Source organism: Sinocyclocheilus rhinocerous, unplaced genomic scaffold (genome assembly GCF_001515625.1).
Source record: "Sinocyclocheilus rhinocerous isolate Xijiao unplaced genomic scaffold, SAMN03320098_v1.1 scaffold993, whole genome shotgun sequence".
Taxonomy (NCBI): Eukaryota; Metazoa; Chordata; class Actinopteri; order Cypriniformes; family Cyprinidae; genus Sinocyclocheilus; species Sinocyclocheilus rhinocerous.
In genome coordinates, this window is record NW_015639771.1 from 538,365 (window position 1) to 553,259 (window position 14,895).

The window sequence follows — 14,895 nt, forward strand, 5'->3', positions numbered from 1 at the left end:
AATTTGCACTAAAATTAACATGAATAGTGGCCTTCTTCCATTTTATCCTTAAAAATACAAGCTAATGTTTTGTTTAACATTTACAAAATGAGGATTTTGTCAGGAACGGAAATTGAATATACTCAGAATAAGTAATTTAAAGGTTTACATCAACAAAAAAAATTATATATTTTTACAAAAAGATAAAAAAGGGTCAAAGGCGATACACAGCAAACATCCGACAATTGTCAATTTCAAGTGAAATTGATTCGAACTATAATCATTCTATAATATAATACAGTCAAACTATATGAATGAAATTTGACTCTTGCTGACGTAAGCAACATATCATGACTGTCGTTCGTGCATAAAATGCCATAAATGTTTCCTTAGGGAAAGAAGTAAAAAAGGTCATCTTCATATTTTGTTACTACACTGTTCGCCACTAATATGCAAGAAAATAACAGCTTAATTTACCAGTAATTAATTGTGCATTATTTGTATTTAAAAAGGAAAAAATATATATTATTATTAATTAGAATTATTAAAAGTAAATTAAATCTTTATATATTTTAACTATATATTGGTGCACTAAAACGTTCATTTTTGAACCCTGACATAAAGTTTTTTGTGTGTGGTTAGCAAAGCAGACGGTAACCAGTCAGTCTTTAAAAAGAACGGTTTGCGCGTAACTGTGTGGACGCTTGCATCATATTTCACAAGTGACGCCAACACTCTCTCGGTGCGAGCAGCCAGCCAGTCTGGGAGTGAAGTCTGCCTGCATCATGTGAGGTACGGAGTAATTTAGCAGCGGCCTCATTATTACAGACATTTAAATACACGAGGCATTGTGGTGGCACGGAATAAATTGTCTCCGATGCCGCGGGTAACTTTCGCAAATAAGGATTGCGAGACATTAAAAAACGACGTTATTAAAAACCGAGGCAGTGTCATAAGCTGCTCCCCTGCGTTTCCCCCGGTAACTTTGTCCAACCTAGAATATTATTTTATGAGACCCATTTCCCAAGATCCCTCCGGGTTCTTTGTGAAGGACTTGACTGCACTGTTTTGTAAGATAACTGGGAGAGTTCTCTCCCTACAGCTGGACTAAACTAAACTGCCTCTTTACCCCTATTCAATAGCAAACTCACTCTTTTAATCCTACTCCATTTCTTTCTTTCTCTCCCTCTCTCTCTCTCTTTTAAGCATTTGAATTTTAATGAGCTTTTCACCTTTTAAGCAGATGGCTCAGGCTGGATTTTTCCATGAAAGTAGGGTGAGTTCTCTGTCACGTCTTGCACAATTTGTTTCAACTACCAGAGTCCTTCAGGGGGTTTTAGGGCTTTGAGTCAGTAATGTGATGTTTCACTTTGCACGGCGTAGGCTCCCCTAATGAAATCAGCTGAAGGAAAAACAATCTCTCTTGAGGCTCGCAGATGAGCGGTATCACAATCACTACAGGACGCCCAGAGTCCTACCGAGGTAAATGAGAGCGTGTCTCACTTTGTCTGCAACTCTGCAGGCTGTAAGTGTACATTTGTGCACATCAGTATTAGAGAACACACTGGCGAGAGAGAACGTGTGAGTTCATTAGCGTCAGCTTCGTACGCCTGCTCAAAACTTTACTGGAGAGAGTTTGACCTACCTGCCAGGCCACTTTCTAGCTTGGGGCAAATTCCTTTTGGGGGTGTCAACAGTCTCTCGTCCTCCTCTTCAGGTGTCACCTGGATTCCAATTTCGACCGGTTCCACCACTTTCCTCAGTTCTGCACGGGGCGGCGAGGGGCTATTGCGGTCCATCATCTTGTCGTAGCAGCTGTGGCCGGTCGTCAAACCCTGACATTGCTTTTTCTTGTGCTCGATGAAGAGCAGAATGTCCCCCAGTGAGAATGTTAGTTGGCACTGGCCACAGGTTAGGAGGTCATGGTCACCCAGGCCTGGAGGCAGAGGCCCAGGCATCCTGGGATCCAGCAGCGGGTGAGGGTGAGAGTGGAGATCAGCCACGGCCAGTCTCGCATCCACATGCTCAGCTTCCGCTATAGGGGAAAGCAAAAGAAAGAAGCATTTTGAGATAATAGGTAATTCTTAATAAATGCTCCATCTGTGCCCAAATAAATGGTGCATATTAGTCTCAACAAATAAAAAAAAATGATTTAAACTTAATAACTTACTCTGCTTCTGAAATGAGTTTTATTTCTGGTGATGCAATCAAGGCCATGTTGGGGAGGAACAATATTATCCAATAATAACACAGAATAATATCATAACCCGATTTCACAATCCTGATAATTAAAGTGAAGTCCCGCCCTGAATTATTTTCCACATAATATTCTGTTTCAATAACTTCATGCATTTAGATTCATTCAGATACATCAATACAATACAATAAAATTCTAGCCTCTTGGGTGAGTAAAATTATTATTTAATAACATTAAAACTAAAATTTTTTTTTCACCCTGAAATATATCTCTTCATGCAAATTAAATGTTTACAATTGTTTAACTCATAAATTGTCACTGTATCTGTATCTATTTATGCTTTTTTTTTTATCAAAACCTGAAAAATAGAATCAAGTCTCACTCTAAATTATTTCCTGCTTAATATTCTGTTTCACTCGGAAATACACTAATCACTTTATGCAAATTAAATGCATTAACAAATGTGGATTCATCTTTAACTCATAATTTGCCACTGTATTTACATCTATTCATGCATCCCTAACCGCCTTCACACACTAATTCATAAAAAAAAAAAAACTGACTTAAACATATCAGTGAGGGAAATTGAAATACAATATAAATGGCATGGAACTTGAGACATAATCACACATTTTCTAAGAGTTCAGGGTCAGGTCATTTAGCATTTAGTTATTTGGCAGCTTGTTAAAATAAAGGAAATGAATGTTGGGGCCCGTTAAGCATTCACCTATGTCCCATGACAGTCCCACTAAACTTTGAGAGCAGAAAATAAAGGCCGACTTAAATTTAATCATCCCAGCGGCCACACACGAGGCACCTCGCTCTAGTTCAGCGTGTTCTGTCCTGAAACCAGCCACCTCTTGATAAACATCCATATGTACAGCCGAGACCAAACAGCAAGGCACTGTTATTAATACACAGTACAGTACTTGTGAAGTTGAGAATGAGACTACCAGACCTGAAACAGAAAGTCTGAAGGGAGAAGAAAAAAAAAAAGCATGAAGCAAGGAGGAAGGGCTCCGTTTTTGGCTGTGAGAGATATTTGCACAGCCATGAGAGCAAGAGGCCCTGCAGATCTTCTGGTTGATTCTGTCACCTAGATAAACAGCGCGGAGCAGTGGGCGCTCAAACCACAGAGTTTGCCGGACAACCTCGGTCCCTCTGCCTCCATTTTGAAATTACAGCCTCACCTTTCAGCACGCGGCCACAATCGGCCCTTTGTAGCCCAATGCCGAGTGCAAGAGCAGTTTTATCAAAGACAGTAGAGGCCCTTGACAAAGCCCCCTCGGGACCCCCTGACAGACAGCTCTGTTGATGTTACATTTGACAGCTTATCCTTGCGCCGTACTAATCATAAGATCTAGACAAACACCTCTCTGACTGCCACTTTACACTCTTCAGCTTCCTGTCACTGCTTTCTTGCTCTCTCTACTCAACACACTGCATGATTTGGGTGAAAGCAGGAAAAAAAGAAGAAAAACACTACCATAGCAACACTTAGAGCCACACAGCGAGCAGGTGTGGATATTTGAAGTGCACATAAATCTGGGAGAAGAATGAAGGGAGGAATTCTCAAATTGTCAGAGCCTACAGGACAAATGTGGGATGTTTTTAAAGAAACAACAACCCTGTTGAACAACCCATGAAAGCACAAATTAAAATTAATTTATAAGACAGTTTTAATTTAAAAATTTGGCCTGTGCACTTTACACACTTTTCACCAATATGAGGCCTAAAATCCTCTTTGAGAAATGAGAAGAGACAGACGGCGATAGAGACAAAGATGGAGGAACGGACCACAGTGCTCACACAACACAGGTAGCCCTGTTTACATCTCCCAGAGGAACCGGCTAACCACTAATTTTCGATGATAAATTACGAGCAGCCTGTGCATCCATCTGCAATTTGTCCACGGTCCAAATTATGAATGCGGACAGATTTGTAATGTCAAGCTCAGAATGCAGCTTTGAAGACGAAACCACTAAACCCCTTCTTATCTTTATTTCAGACGATACGTACTACATTAGAGCAACTTTAGATGTGCATCCTGTTAAACAACAGCATCTAAAGACTTTGCAATCATATTAAGAAAGCATTTCAATTAAAAAAGGCATTACTATATATATATATATATATATATAACATCTGCACACACATGGCACTGTTTTCAGATTTTGCGCTATAATGAAGGAAATAACTGAAGATGACTATAGTAGTTGAACCCCCCTCAAAACAAGCCCCCCAACTCAGACATATAGGAGTGGAGCACAGACCCCCTTCAGGCAATATCAGGCCATCTGTGCATTAGATCAGTCTGCATGTAAATAAAGAGAAAGGCCTGCACAATGATTCATCAACCTATGCAATACACTGCATTAAAAATGAGACTGTGGCTACATTATAGTTACTTACTTCAAATAAATAATTTTGTTATTTAAATTTTTATATTTATTTATTTATTTTGAATCACAGACATATACAGTATATATATAATAATATATATAATTTTTAAAAAAAATTTGAGAAGTGAGAAGCTTTTGTGAGAAAACTTCTTCGTTTTAATAATAATAATTTAATAATAATAATTTATGCATTTAGCAGACGCTTTTATCCAACGTGACTTACAGTGCATTCAGGCTATACATTTTTTACCAGTATGTATATTTTACATAATAATGTTCCTTTATTTTAAATTTAATGCTTAAAATAAAATTACGCTTTAAATAATTGTAAATGTGAGGACTCTACTGTAAATAATTATCTCTAGGGAAGGTCTCAACATAAACTGTTTTACATATATCTGTAACTGTACTTGCACCACCTGTGAGCACATGCAAAAAAAAAAAGCATATGCATTTGGACCAATAAATGAAGACTGCTTGCAGGCATTTACATGAGCAATATGCCTCCTGGGAAGCTGCACCAGCAGAGATGCGTGCACGCACACACACACACACACACACACACACACAAATACATAAACACACTACTACAAGAAGAGGTATTTTTCAAATGATTTACAAGTTCAAAAAGACAACATGAACCACAGAGCATATTTTGACATTTGTAATAGATAAATAGCTATAATTCGCCAAACAGGTAATGAGTTGTACAATAAAATAAAAAAAGAAGTTATAAGCCGTTATAAGCTCTCAAACTGCGTAACAGGCCTCTCTGTACTGTGGGAGAAAATTTGAGGTGCGCTAGTGTAAAGCGTTAGTTTAATGTGTCATAGGTCTTGCACAGACCTGAATCAAAGTGACAGCTGGAGAAAAAACCCAGAGTGGTAAAGAAACGTGCACAGCTGAAATTTTCTCTCTCCCTCTGTCCCCTTCTTTGCTCTGTCTGTGCCAACCACAGGAAACACGCTGCTTGCAAGCAATGCCACTAGTACGCACTTCAAAAGAAGGGACCCCCGTACACACAAACACACACACACACCAGGTGTTGTAATCATGTAAACATACGGCAGAGTCTTAGACTTGCCCATAGAGTCTGAACTAATCCATAGGTGAGTTAAACACTTCGAGATGTCAATTATTCAACCTCATGGCATTCAAAACCTTTATGAAGTTTTTCCATGTAGCAAGCAGCTTTTTTTTTCAGTAGAATAAGAGAGAACTCTGATTGTAAAGCAAAATGTCAGTGAATAATGACATAAATTCAGTTGAAGACTGAATACATGGACAACTATCATGGTGCTTCTGTGGAAAAGAGCAGCTCAGACATTCTTCCAAATGTCTCCTTTTTGCTTTCCACAGAAAAAAAGAAAGTCATACAGGTTTGGAAAGACTAGAGGATAAATAAATGACAGAATTTTCATTTTTAGGAGATCTTTTCTTTTAAATATCTCTCTGGAAGGTATGAGATTGAACTACGCAGGCCCGATCCGATGGTGTACGTTTCCTGCTCTCGGCAAACAGGTGAGAGTCTGCAATTCCTCACAGTCACACACACTCACACTCTCACACACACACTCTCATCCACCAGCGATAACAATGCTGTCACCAAGGTAACATTACAGCTCATGATTTTCTCTGATCCCTCAACAAATACTCCATATAATTCTATCAGGGCCACCGAAATGTCAAATGTTATTTGTCTTTATCAAGCACTCTCTGGCAGCCAGAGAGAAAGACAGTGAGGGACAGTGGAAGTAAGAAAGCCTGAATAATATTTATAGCTGGCTAAAAAAATGATGATATGAAATGAAACCTCGACTTTGGATAAAATGCACGCTTACTATTATACCTCTATTTCATTTTTGAATGAAAAAAGTGCAATAAATAGACATTATTTTTCATGCACATGCTACGTTAACATCCTGAAATCAATAAAACATGGTAATGTTAAAAATAAGCCTCATTAACCTAAGAAAGCTACATGTATATGACTCAGAATGAACTCTAATGGGATTTCAGTAAAACATAAAACAAAAAAAAAGACATGGCTTCCAAAAACGAATGCACACAAGGCATGTCTTAACACAGTTTTGGATTTATCCTTTTCCATTCTGGATTTACGCACCATTGTTCAGGGGCCCTCTGACTCATACTTAACGGAGTCTTTTTGTTTGTGAGGAACCAAATTGCTGTTGACAGGTATTTGGCTGATCACGGTACAGTCTGGCTTTCCCTCCAAAACACACAAAGGTCTGCGAGTTACGTAACAGCGCTTTAGCAGCCCCGCGTTAACGTACCTTTCATCCTCGGACTGTCACCCTGCAAACCCCACCATTAACGCTCAGCGCTATTTGGCTCACAGGTGAACAGTTGAGATTTTCCGTAGTGATACCAGAACGAAAAGTCAGAGTCAAAAAGGTTTTGGAGGGTTTTTTTAGCCATTGCAACTGTTAGAGCCTAATTAGACAACACACCATTTGACGGATTTCATATTGTTTTTTACTGGGTCCATAAATTTTCCTATTTAAATCTTGAAAGACTTCATAATGCTGTCCAGATATAAAGATGTACCATGTGCCAATTAAAGCCATTCATAGAACTGTGTGCGTGGAGGGGAGAGCGTGCTGAAAATGAAAGCCAGGGAAAGGGCCTAATCAAACAATAAAAGCTCTGCTTTACTGTTTGTGCATTATTTTCCTGTTTCCCATCAACCCGAGCCGCACAAGAGCAGAAGCAGTGGGTGGGGGCTTCGCTAGTCGTGCTGCTACGTACACAAATCTCACCACTCCACCCCACAAACTCCAATTCTGAAATACCCACCCTGAGCTGCCCGCTACCCAAGCACAAAACATAGATGCAGGCTAGCTGAGTAGGACAGGCTGGATTTGGGTTGAGCCTTCCACTCAGACGGCACACAAACAAACAAACAAACAGGTTGGCAAAGAGGTAGCAAGTTAACGACAGTCGTCTTTCTAGTCATTTCACGTTCGCAAAAGGCCTGTGTAACACATGCACATGTAGCAACGGCACTTACAGGAATCTATCAGGAATTAATTAGTCTGTCATGAATCTGTAACCCACAGTCAAACGCACTGACGCTCAAACCGCAAACCTCCGCCTTGCGCTAGGCCTCTAGTTTTTTCCTGTTTTCTCTTGCTTAAACTTCTCTGCGACCTGTTTGTTTAGCTAAATATGTGACATAAAACACTCTTGCACAAGGGACACCATCATGTTTTAGCTCTGTCAGCCTGAAGGCCTTTGCAAAATCCTGTGAAATAAAAACCAAAGCATCGTCTTGTATTTAGCTGAGCGCTTCTGCGCAGATGCAAAGGTTTTAAAACACTACTAAATGTGTGCTCAGTGGCGTGGCGGCGGTGTGCATGTGTGAGCGTAAAGCATGGCGCATATGCAAATGAAGCTGTTAACAAGAAGAGAACAGGGATCATCGTGGCAAACAGCGGCGGTGGCGGAATTTTAAAAGCGTGAACCTCGGCCACTGTGGCGGTGCTAGGCCACTGTTTAATTAAAAAAGGGAGGGAAATAGAAAATGAGTCGTCTTGCAGGTAAAAAGAGATTAACATGATGATGTCCACTGGGAGCCCGTCTAAGCATCGCTAACCATTTATCGGCAAATCTCATCAGGGAGATATTACCTAATATTTTCACAAGGAAAGGAATTATTGGTAGCTGAAACGACTAAATATCACCTGAAGCTTAGCATCTTTCTTTCTTTTTCCCTGCAAAGGTTTTGTTTCTAATGAAATAGCACCAAAAAGGCATGTGTATCACAATCATGGAGCTAGTAACACATTCCCACACAACACGCTCATCTGATGCACAGGAAGCAGCAGAGCGTGTCCATGCTCAGAGCCGGTCAGAACTCAGGCAGCTGTGGGACGTCAAACACTCAAGCCGCTATTACGAGTGTCTATGTCTCATAAATCAAGCCATGGAAAACTATGCCCACGTTTGATGCCGTCCAAAGGATTCAGCCGCCTTGATGCATTTATACTGACAGACAGGCATAGACTTCTGTACATTTCATCAGTGACGGCTTTCTGTTGCTCTCTCACTCTCCCGCTCGTGGCGCAAACAAAAGCCACCTGAAACTGAAAGGAAGAGAGAATATGCAAGCGTATTAATCAAACGTGCCAGGCAGACATTTTGCCCATTGTTATGGGGAGAGTGTAAGCTCTGTAGAGGCTACCATTTTTTACATCACAGACTCAAATTTATTTATTTAGATGGCAAGAACAATAGGTCCTAAGTCAGAGGGGCCCACAAGTTCCAGAGCCACTTCATCATTCACTTTTTAAGTACACTTGGCAAAACGAACAAGGTGACGTTCAACCTAAATTTGTTTGTTTTGGTGTCATGCTTGATGCCTTATCTATATTTAAAGTTACACCTATCAAATACTTATTGCACATCTAAATGAGCACCGTGAAGCAATCCAGCTCTCACTGTAAATAATTTAATAAGTTCTTGAGTGCTAAAGACAAAGTTTTTAAAAAAAGGAGAGAGAATGACAGAGCCTTCATGTTTTAAAACCAGCTGCTGCTGTGAGGCGTTGACAGTTTGCATCTGAGCATGTGTGTTAATGGCAGTATCGTTTGAAACATCTATGCCGAGTCGCCGGAAGCCGCAGCCCCCTATTTCACTCAACTTACCCATTTAAGTACATTTAGGAAATATGTTTTTACACTTTTCAGAACTGCCTTCCACCCCCTCTGGCAGACTTAGAGCTCCCCCTAGCAGGTCATGGCCAGCACACTCTGCACTGCAAATGTAACATGGCCCAATTCAGCACACAGAGATAATGAAATAAAAACAAGAATATTTGATTAAAGAACTGTAACAGAAATAAATAAAATAAGCATTTAAATAGCAGGCTTAAACATATTTTCAGACCTGTTTAGTTTGACTTAAAATATGCCTTGTTTAATTCTAAATAAAACCCTGCCTATTTCATACATAAATAAGCAAACCTTTTACTAAAATAAAGAAATTAATTAAATTAATAAATCAAAGAAAAAAATGGAAAAAGACATTGATTCTGGATTTCTGCAGCTGCACAACTCTCTTGTATTAACGCCTGTGTCTGTATCCAAATTCACAGTGCTATCTTGACATTTTTTTTACTATAATCAAATATGTTATTGTTTATTTCTAAACAAGCATGACTGTGTTTTAATACAAGCTATTATCAGAAATTAAAATCTTTCAAATGTGATGACATGAAGTCATGGATAAAAATGCATGTCCTAAACGCATTCAAAGCAAAGTTCCGATAAAAACAGTTTCCTGTGCTGGCAGGTCTAATGTGAAACATGCATCTTAAGCAAGAGCTGAAAATTTATGTTCAACTTCATAATTCCGCAGCTCACCAGAGACAAATTACCTTCTCGCTGTCATCTGATTTCCTTCATTTGAAGACGACATCTGTTACCTCACTTTTAGGTTTATTTGAAAGCGCTACATTATAAAACACTCTGTGCAATGACATGAAAAACTGAACAGGTGTCAAAAATCTCATTTAAATTCAGACAATTCAGTGACGACACGTTCACATGAACATTCAGATGAATGCAAACATTTAGAAATTTGTCTGCAAATTATAGTAACTTATAGAATGTTAAGGGTTTGGAAGGCATGTGATATTCATAATTCTTACTAAAAATAAAAAAAAAATTGCTAAATACACTTCAGTCAATAGCATATAATGAAAATCCCAACATATGTAAAGAAAATGCAAAAATGCGCTAAACTCTGTAACTGGATGCATTTCACACAGAACTAATAAACCACTGGGTATATGCGTTTGAGTGGCATAATGTAGCACACAACCACAGCCTGCCAAACCATTAAAACTACTGATGTACAGCACTGCAAAGTTTGCAGATCGCTCACGCAGAGAACACATAAATTAACATGTGGACGTAAACTACACACACACACACACTTGAACACTTGAGCAGACAAAAATTGCTCACTAACTTGAGGCTAATCCAGCTAAGACACTGTGGTTAACAAAAGCTAAATACCACAGAAGACATGCTGACGAGCAGACATGCACACACACACCCTTGTTTACAGCTCCAAATATATCGTCAAAAATTAAACTTTGAGGTTGGGACCACACTACTTTTGACCTTGACATTTAAAGCAATATTTGACAATTTAACTATTACAGAGAAAAACCAGATATATCAACTGTCATCCACATTTTCCTGCTCCACAAGAAGCTATTTCACATAATCAGCCACATATCAAACGGAATAAGAATGAACAAGGGTCTTTGAGCTTGCACATTTGCACACACACACACACACACACACACACCAGCATGCATGAAGAGTTCATACGCTGCCTACTACAAACAAAAACACTTGTTACATCAAAATCATAGCCACAATCAGCATGTGATGAGAATTCTAAACTACGAGGAAAGAATGCACCCCTAAACTCAGATGACTATCTGCTAGCACCTGGCCTACATGCCCTCTGCATAAAACCCACTAAGGCATGATTCGTTTGAGGAACCTCTCTGAAGCTTATATATTCATTCACCGGTGATGCAATGAACACCTTTCAATCTCTAGTTTCTAAGGAGAAAGTCGACCACCTTCCTTTCTCTCTCTCTCTCTCTCTCTCTCTCTCTCACTGTGTGCATGTAAAAAAAAATACAAAAGCTTGATGTCTAAACTGGCGTCTGCTTTACTCTGTGAACGTCTGCATTTGTGTCCGTTTGTGAGTGAGTGTGAGTGTGTGTGTGTGTGAGAGAGAGAGAGAGAGAGAAAGCACTCAGGGAAAGTTCCTTGGTGTAACTGGAGCATTCTGAAATTTAAAGCCCAAATTAATAACCACAGCCATTGTACATGCAATGACTGATGGGACATGTGATAACTATAGCGACAGAAATTCAAAAAGGGCCATTTTCTACAAAACCAGAATGATTGTTTTACACACATATTGAACGGATGGCATTTATGCAATAAACACAATCGGTTTGCATACATGCACATGCTAGTGCACAATTAAATTGGAAAAATATATATATAAATTACTGACATAATCTCATATGCAAACGACATACAAAACGAGCCATGCATGCCCTATGGCAAAGCTAGCTACATGCAATGCAAACCAGATAATGTGCATTAAAAGCATGTCTATTCTCATTCGGTCATGAGTCATAGTCATAATTGTAAGTCGTAAGTCATATTTGTAAACTCAACAGTAAATTCAAACACACAATGCACAGGCATGCTAAATGTTTACAGTGCAACCGCGTACCTATGTGTATGTACAGTAACAGATTAAGCCATTAACGAAAGAATGGTGTATGTTAGTGTATATATGCACAGCATACATGGCCCTAACCCTGCAACACAAAACAGATTTGGGTGGTATTACATCACTAGGCTCTGCTATAAATTATCTAGTTTCTGTAGACTACACTTAAGCATATGAAACTAAATTCTGGACAGATTTCATTGTCTTTTGAGTGATTAAATTTTTTTTTAACTGCAACAGATGCATTCTAGAAAAAATATACTGTTTTAAAATAAATTGCCGGACTTATTTTCTGCAAATTATGTAGAAGTCTCTCAAAGAAAAATCTAAAAGGGAAATTATGTCAAGCAATAGAATATAACTGTTGGCTTTGAATATGCTTGTCAGGAAAGTCTCTCGATTGAGTGTCTGCCTCACATTACCTACGCTTTACAGTCACAACCTCGGGGGCAAGGCTAAGTGTGAGAAACATTATTAGACCTATGCCTGCTTTGTTTCTTTGTACACTCATACTGATTTAGCAAAGTTCAGTTTTCTCAACAAAAATAAAAGCATAGTATAAAAAGATGAGTTGTGTAAGAAGCCAATTAAAAAAAAAGTTATCTTATTTAGTTTTACAGTAAAGTAAAACTACTAAAGTAAAACTAAGCATGCTTGACATTTGTATCACCTAATTTGACATTAAGATGTCAATTTAATTTAATTTAAATAATTTTCCTTCCTCTGACACCTCTTTTCATTCAAGTGCACATCTAAGACTTAAAAGCACAAATGTTGCATAATTACAATCAATTTAACAAAACCTTTAAAAAAATAAATAAATAAACAACCTCACTGCATCCGTGCAGCATGCGCTGCAAAAGTAAAACCTTAAACCGTTCCTGTGCTTGGTGGTTACAGGTAGCTGCTCACCTTGAGAACTACTACAAATATCTTGTAAAAATGTGCAAAAGACTTTGGTTTAAAACGAAACATGATCCAAAAAGTTACATAGCATCATGATTTTAAAAGACAGGCCTACAACTCAAGCATGCCACTTTTTGAAAGCAACAAAATAATCATAATGATAAATTAATTAATTAATAAAAGAACTAAAAAATATGTATTGCAAAAAATTATTTTAATAACCAAATACAGCCTAATACAGGCCCAAATCTTATATGGATTAAAGTAGAGAAAATGGAAGAAAAAAAAACAATATATCACTCTAAATTAGCATAATTTATTAAATTATGCTTTTAAATATTAAAATAACATACACCTCACTTACCCTACACTTTAATTTAACAAAACTAAACTTAACTTGCTTGATTAATCACTGCAATTTAAAGTTTTTAATCTGATCTCCTGGCCTGCTAACAATGCTTACATTAATCAAACTATCTGATATTAAAATTAAACAACAGAATTTAAACAATACAGACTAAATGAAAGATTTGATTTTTAAGCAACTCCAGAAAATTGTTGTATTTAATTATTTGAATTCAGTTTCAACCAAATCACTTTTTAATTCTTTGAAGTCACACTAAGCTTATAAACATAACCGTTTGCTCAAAGCTGAAGCTATAAATATCTTAACAATTAATTTAATGAATTTAACTGTTCTATTTTATTGCATTTGTAAAGATAACAAAGATTCATCGCATTTTAATTAAATCAGTTCATCACTAACACCACATAAACTCTCACACACAGATCGTTACTCCTATCACTGAAAAATGGCGATACTTGACCGAACAACCTCTTAAACACAAATAAGTAAAAGAAAAGATGGACTTACGTGTTATAATTTCTCTCTGCGACAAATGCTGAGGGTTTCCCTGCTTGCGACGGGACATTGCCCTGGCATTTACACTGGTCTGTATCCGCTTTAATGCAAATGAAACAATGCAATATTGCATGCACTACAGCGTTTGCAATGGATTTAAAGGGGAAAAGGTTGCAAATTGCTTTGTTAAAAAAATATATTTATAAAAGATTTTAGCGTGCATATGTAAATATGCATTAAATTTACATATTTTATGCATGCAAATAAATAAATGAATATAGGGAAACTGTGATATTGATAGTCACGCATTAACAGTAAATATTCAAATTAGAAAATCTCAAATCATTTGATGGAAAATATTAAAGCACGGACGGATGCATAAAGAATATACTTCAGTGAGACACAAGTGTGCTGTTTACCTCATATGCAATAAATTACATGAGACAAGACAGGCGTTGATATACTCACACATCACATTTCTTCTTTATGTGTTTTATGTCTTACAGAAATGACATTATTAAATCAAACCCACATTTGGACAGGAAAAGAACATCAGAAGGAAGAAAAATATTGCGAAGTGTTCAATGTACATTTCTTAATCCTTTTTGCTAGACAATCTAATGTATATCTTTATCATTTAAATCCACATATTGCAGGCATTTAATAATTTTATCAAATCTATTTGAACAAATGAATGAACACTACATTAAAACTGTTGCATGAGTGGAAATGCAAGACCGAATACTGGAGGAAATGAAAATAAGGAGGTGTGTTGTGCAAATACTTGCATGATTTGAGTTTACTGGGTGAAATGCAAGCGATGTTCCTTTGCTTCTGTTTTACACAGAGTACATCAGTAATATGAAAGCTAGTCATGTGGTTCAGATTTTTTGGATAATTTCTTATTGAGATTTGGAAACTGCAATGCAAAAAAACAACAACAACAATACAACTATATTATGGGATGTAAGTAAATAAATAGGTTAAAAATAAAGGTTCGTATGTGGTTTTTAGGTTGAGCAAAAATGTATTGTCTTTTGAAAAATAATTTTTGCCTGTATAGGATCTTTGAACAGTTTCTTCAGATCAGTGTATGCATTTCTAGGTTCTAATTACTATGTTCTAAAAAACTAAAGTAATAAAAATTCTTTACCAGACTGTAAATCTTTTTTTTTGTTTGTTTATAATTACAACATTTATTTTTTTTAAATACAGGTTTCACTGAAGTCAAACTGACTAAATATGGTGACAAA

General features: G+C 37.4%; 1 pseudogene; it reads right to left on the minus strand.

Annotated features, from left to right (window-relative positions):
• LOC107751781 (B-cell lymphoma/leukemia 11B-like) overlaps nt 1–13,726 on the minus strand; it is a 45,469-nt pseudogene extending 31,743 nt beyond the window's left edge.
• Nucleotides 13,727–14,895: the final 1,169 nt, after the last annotated feature.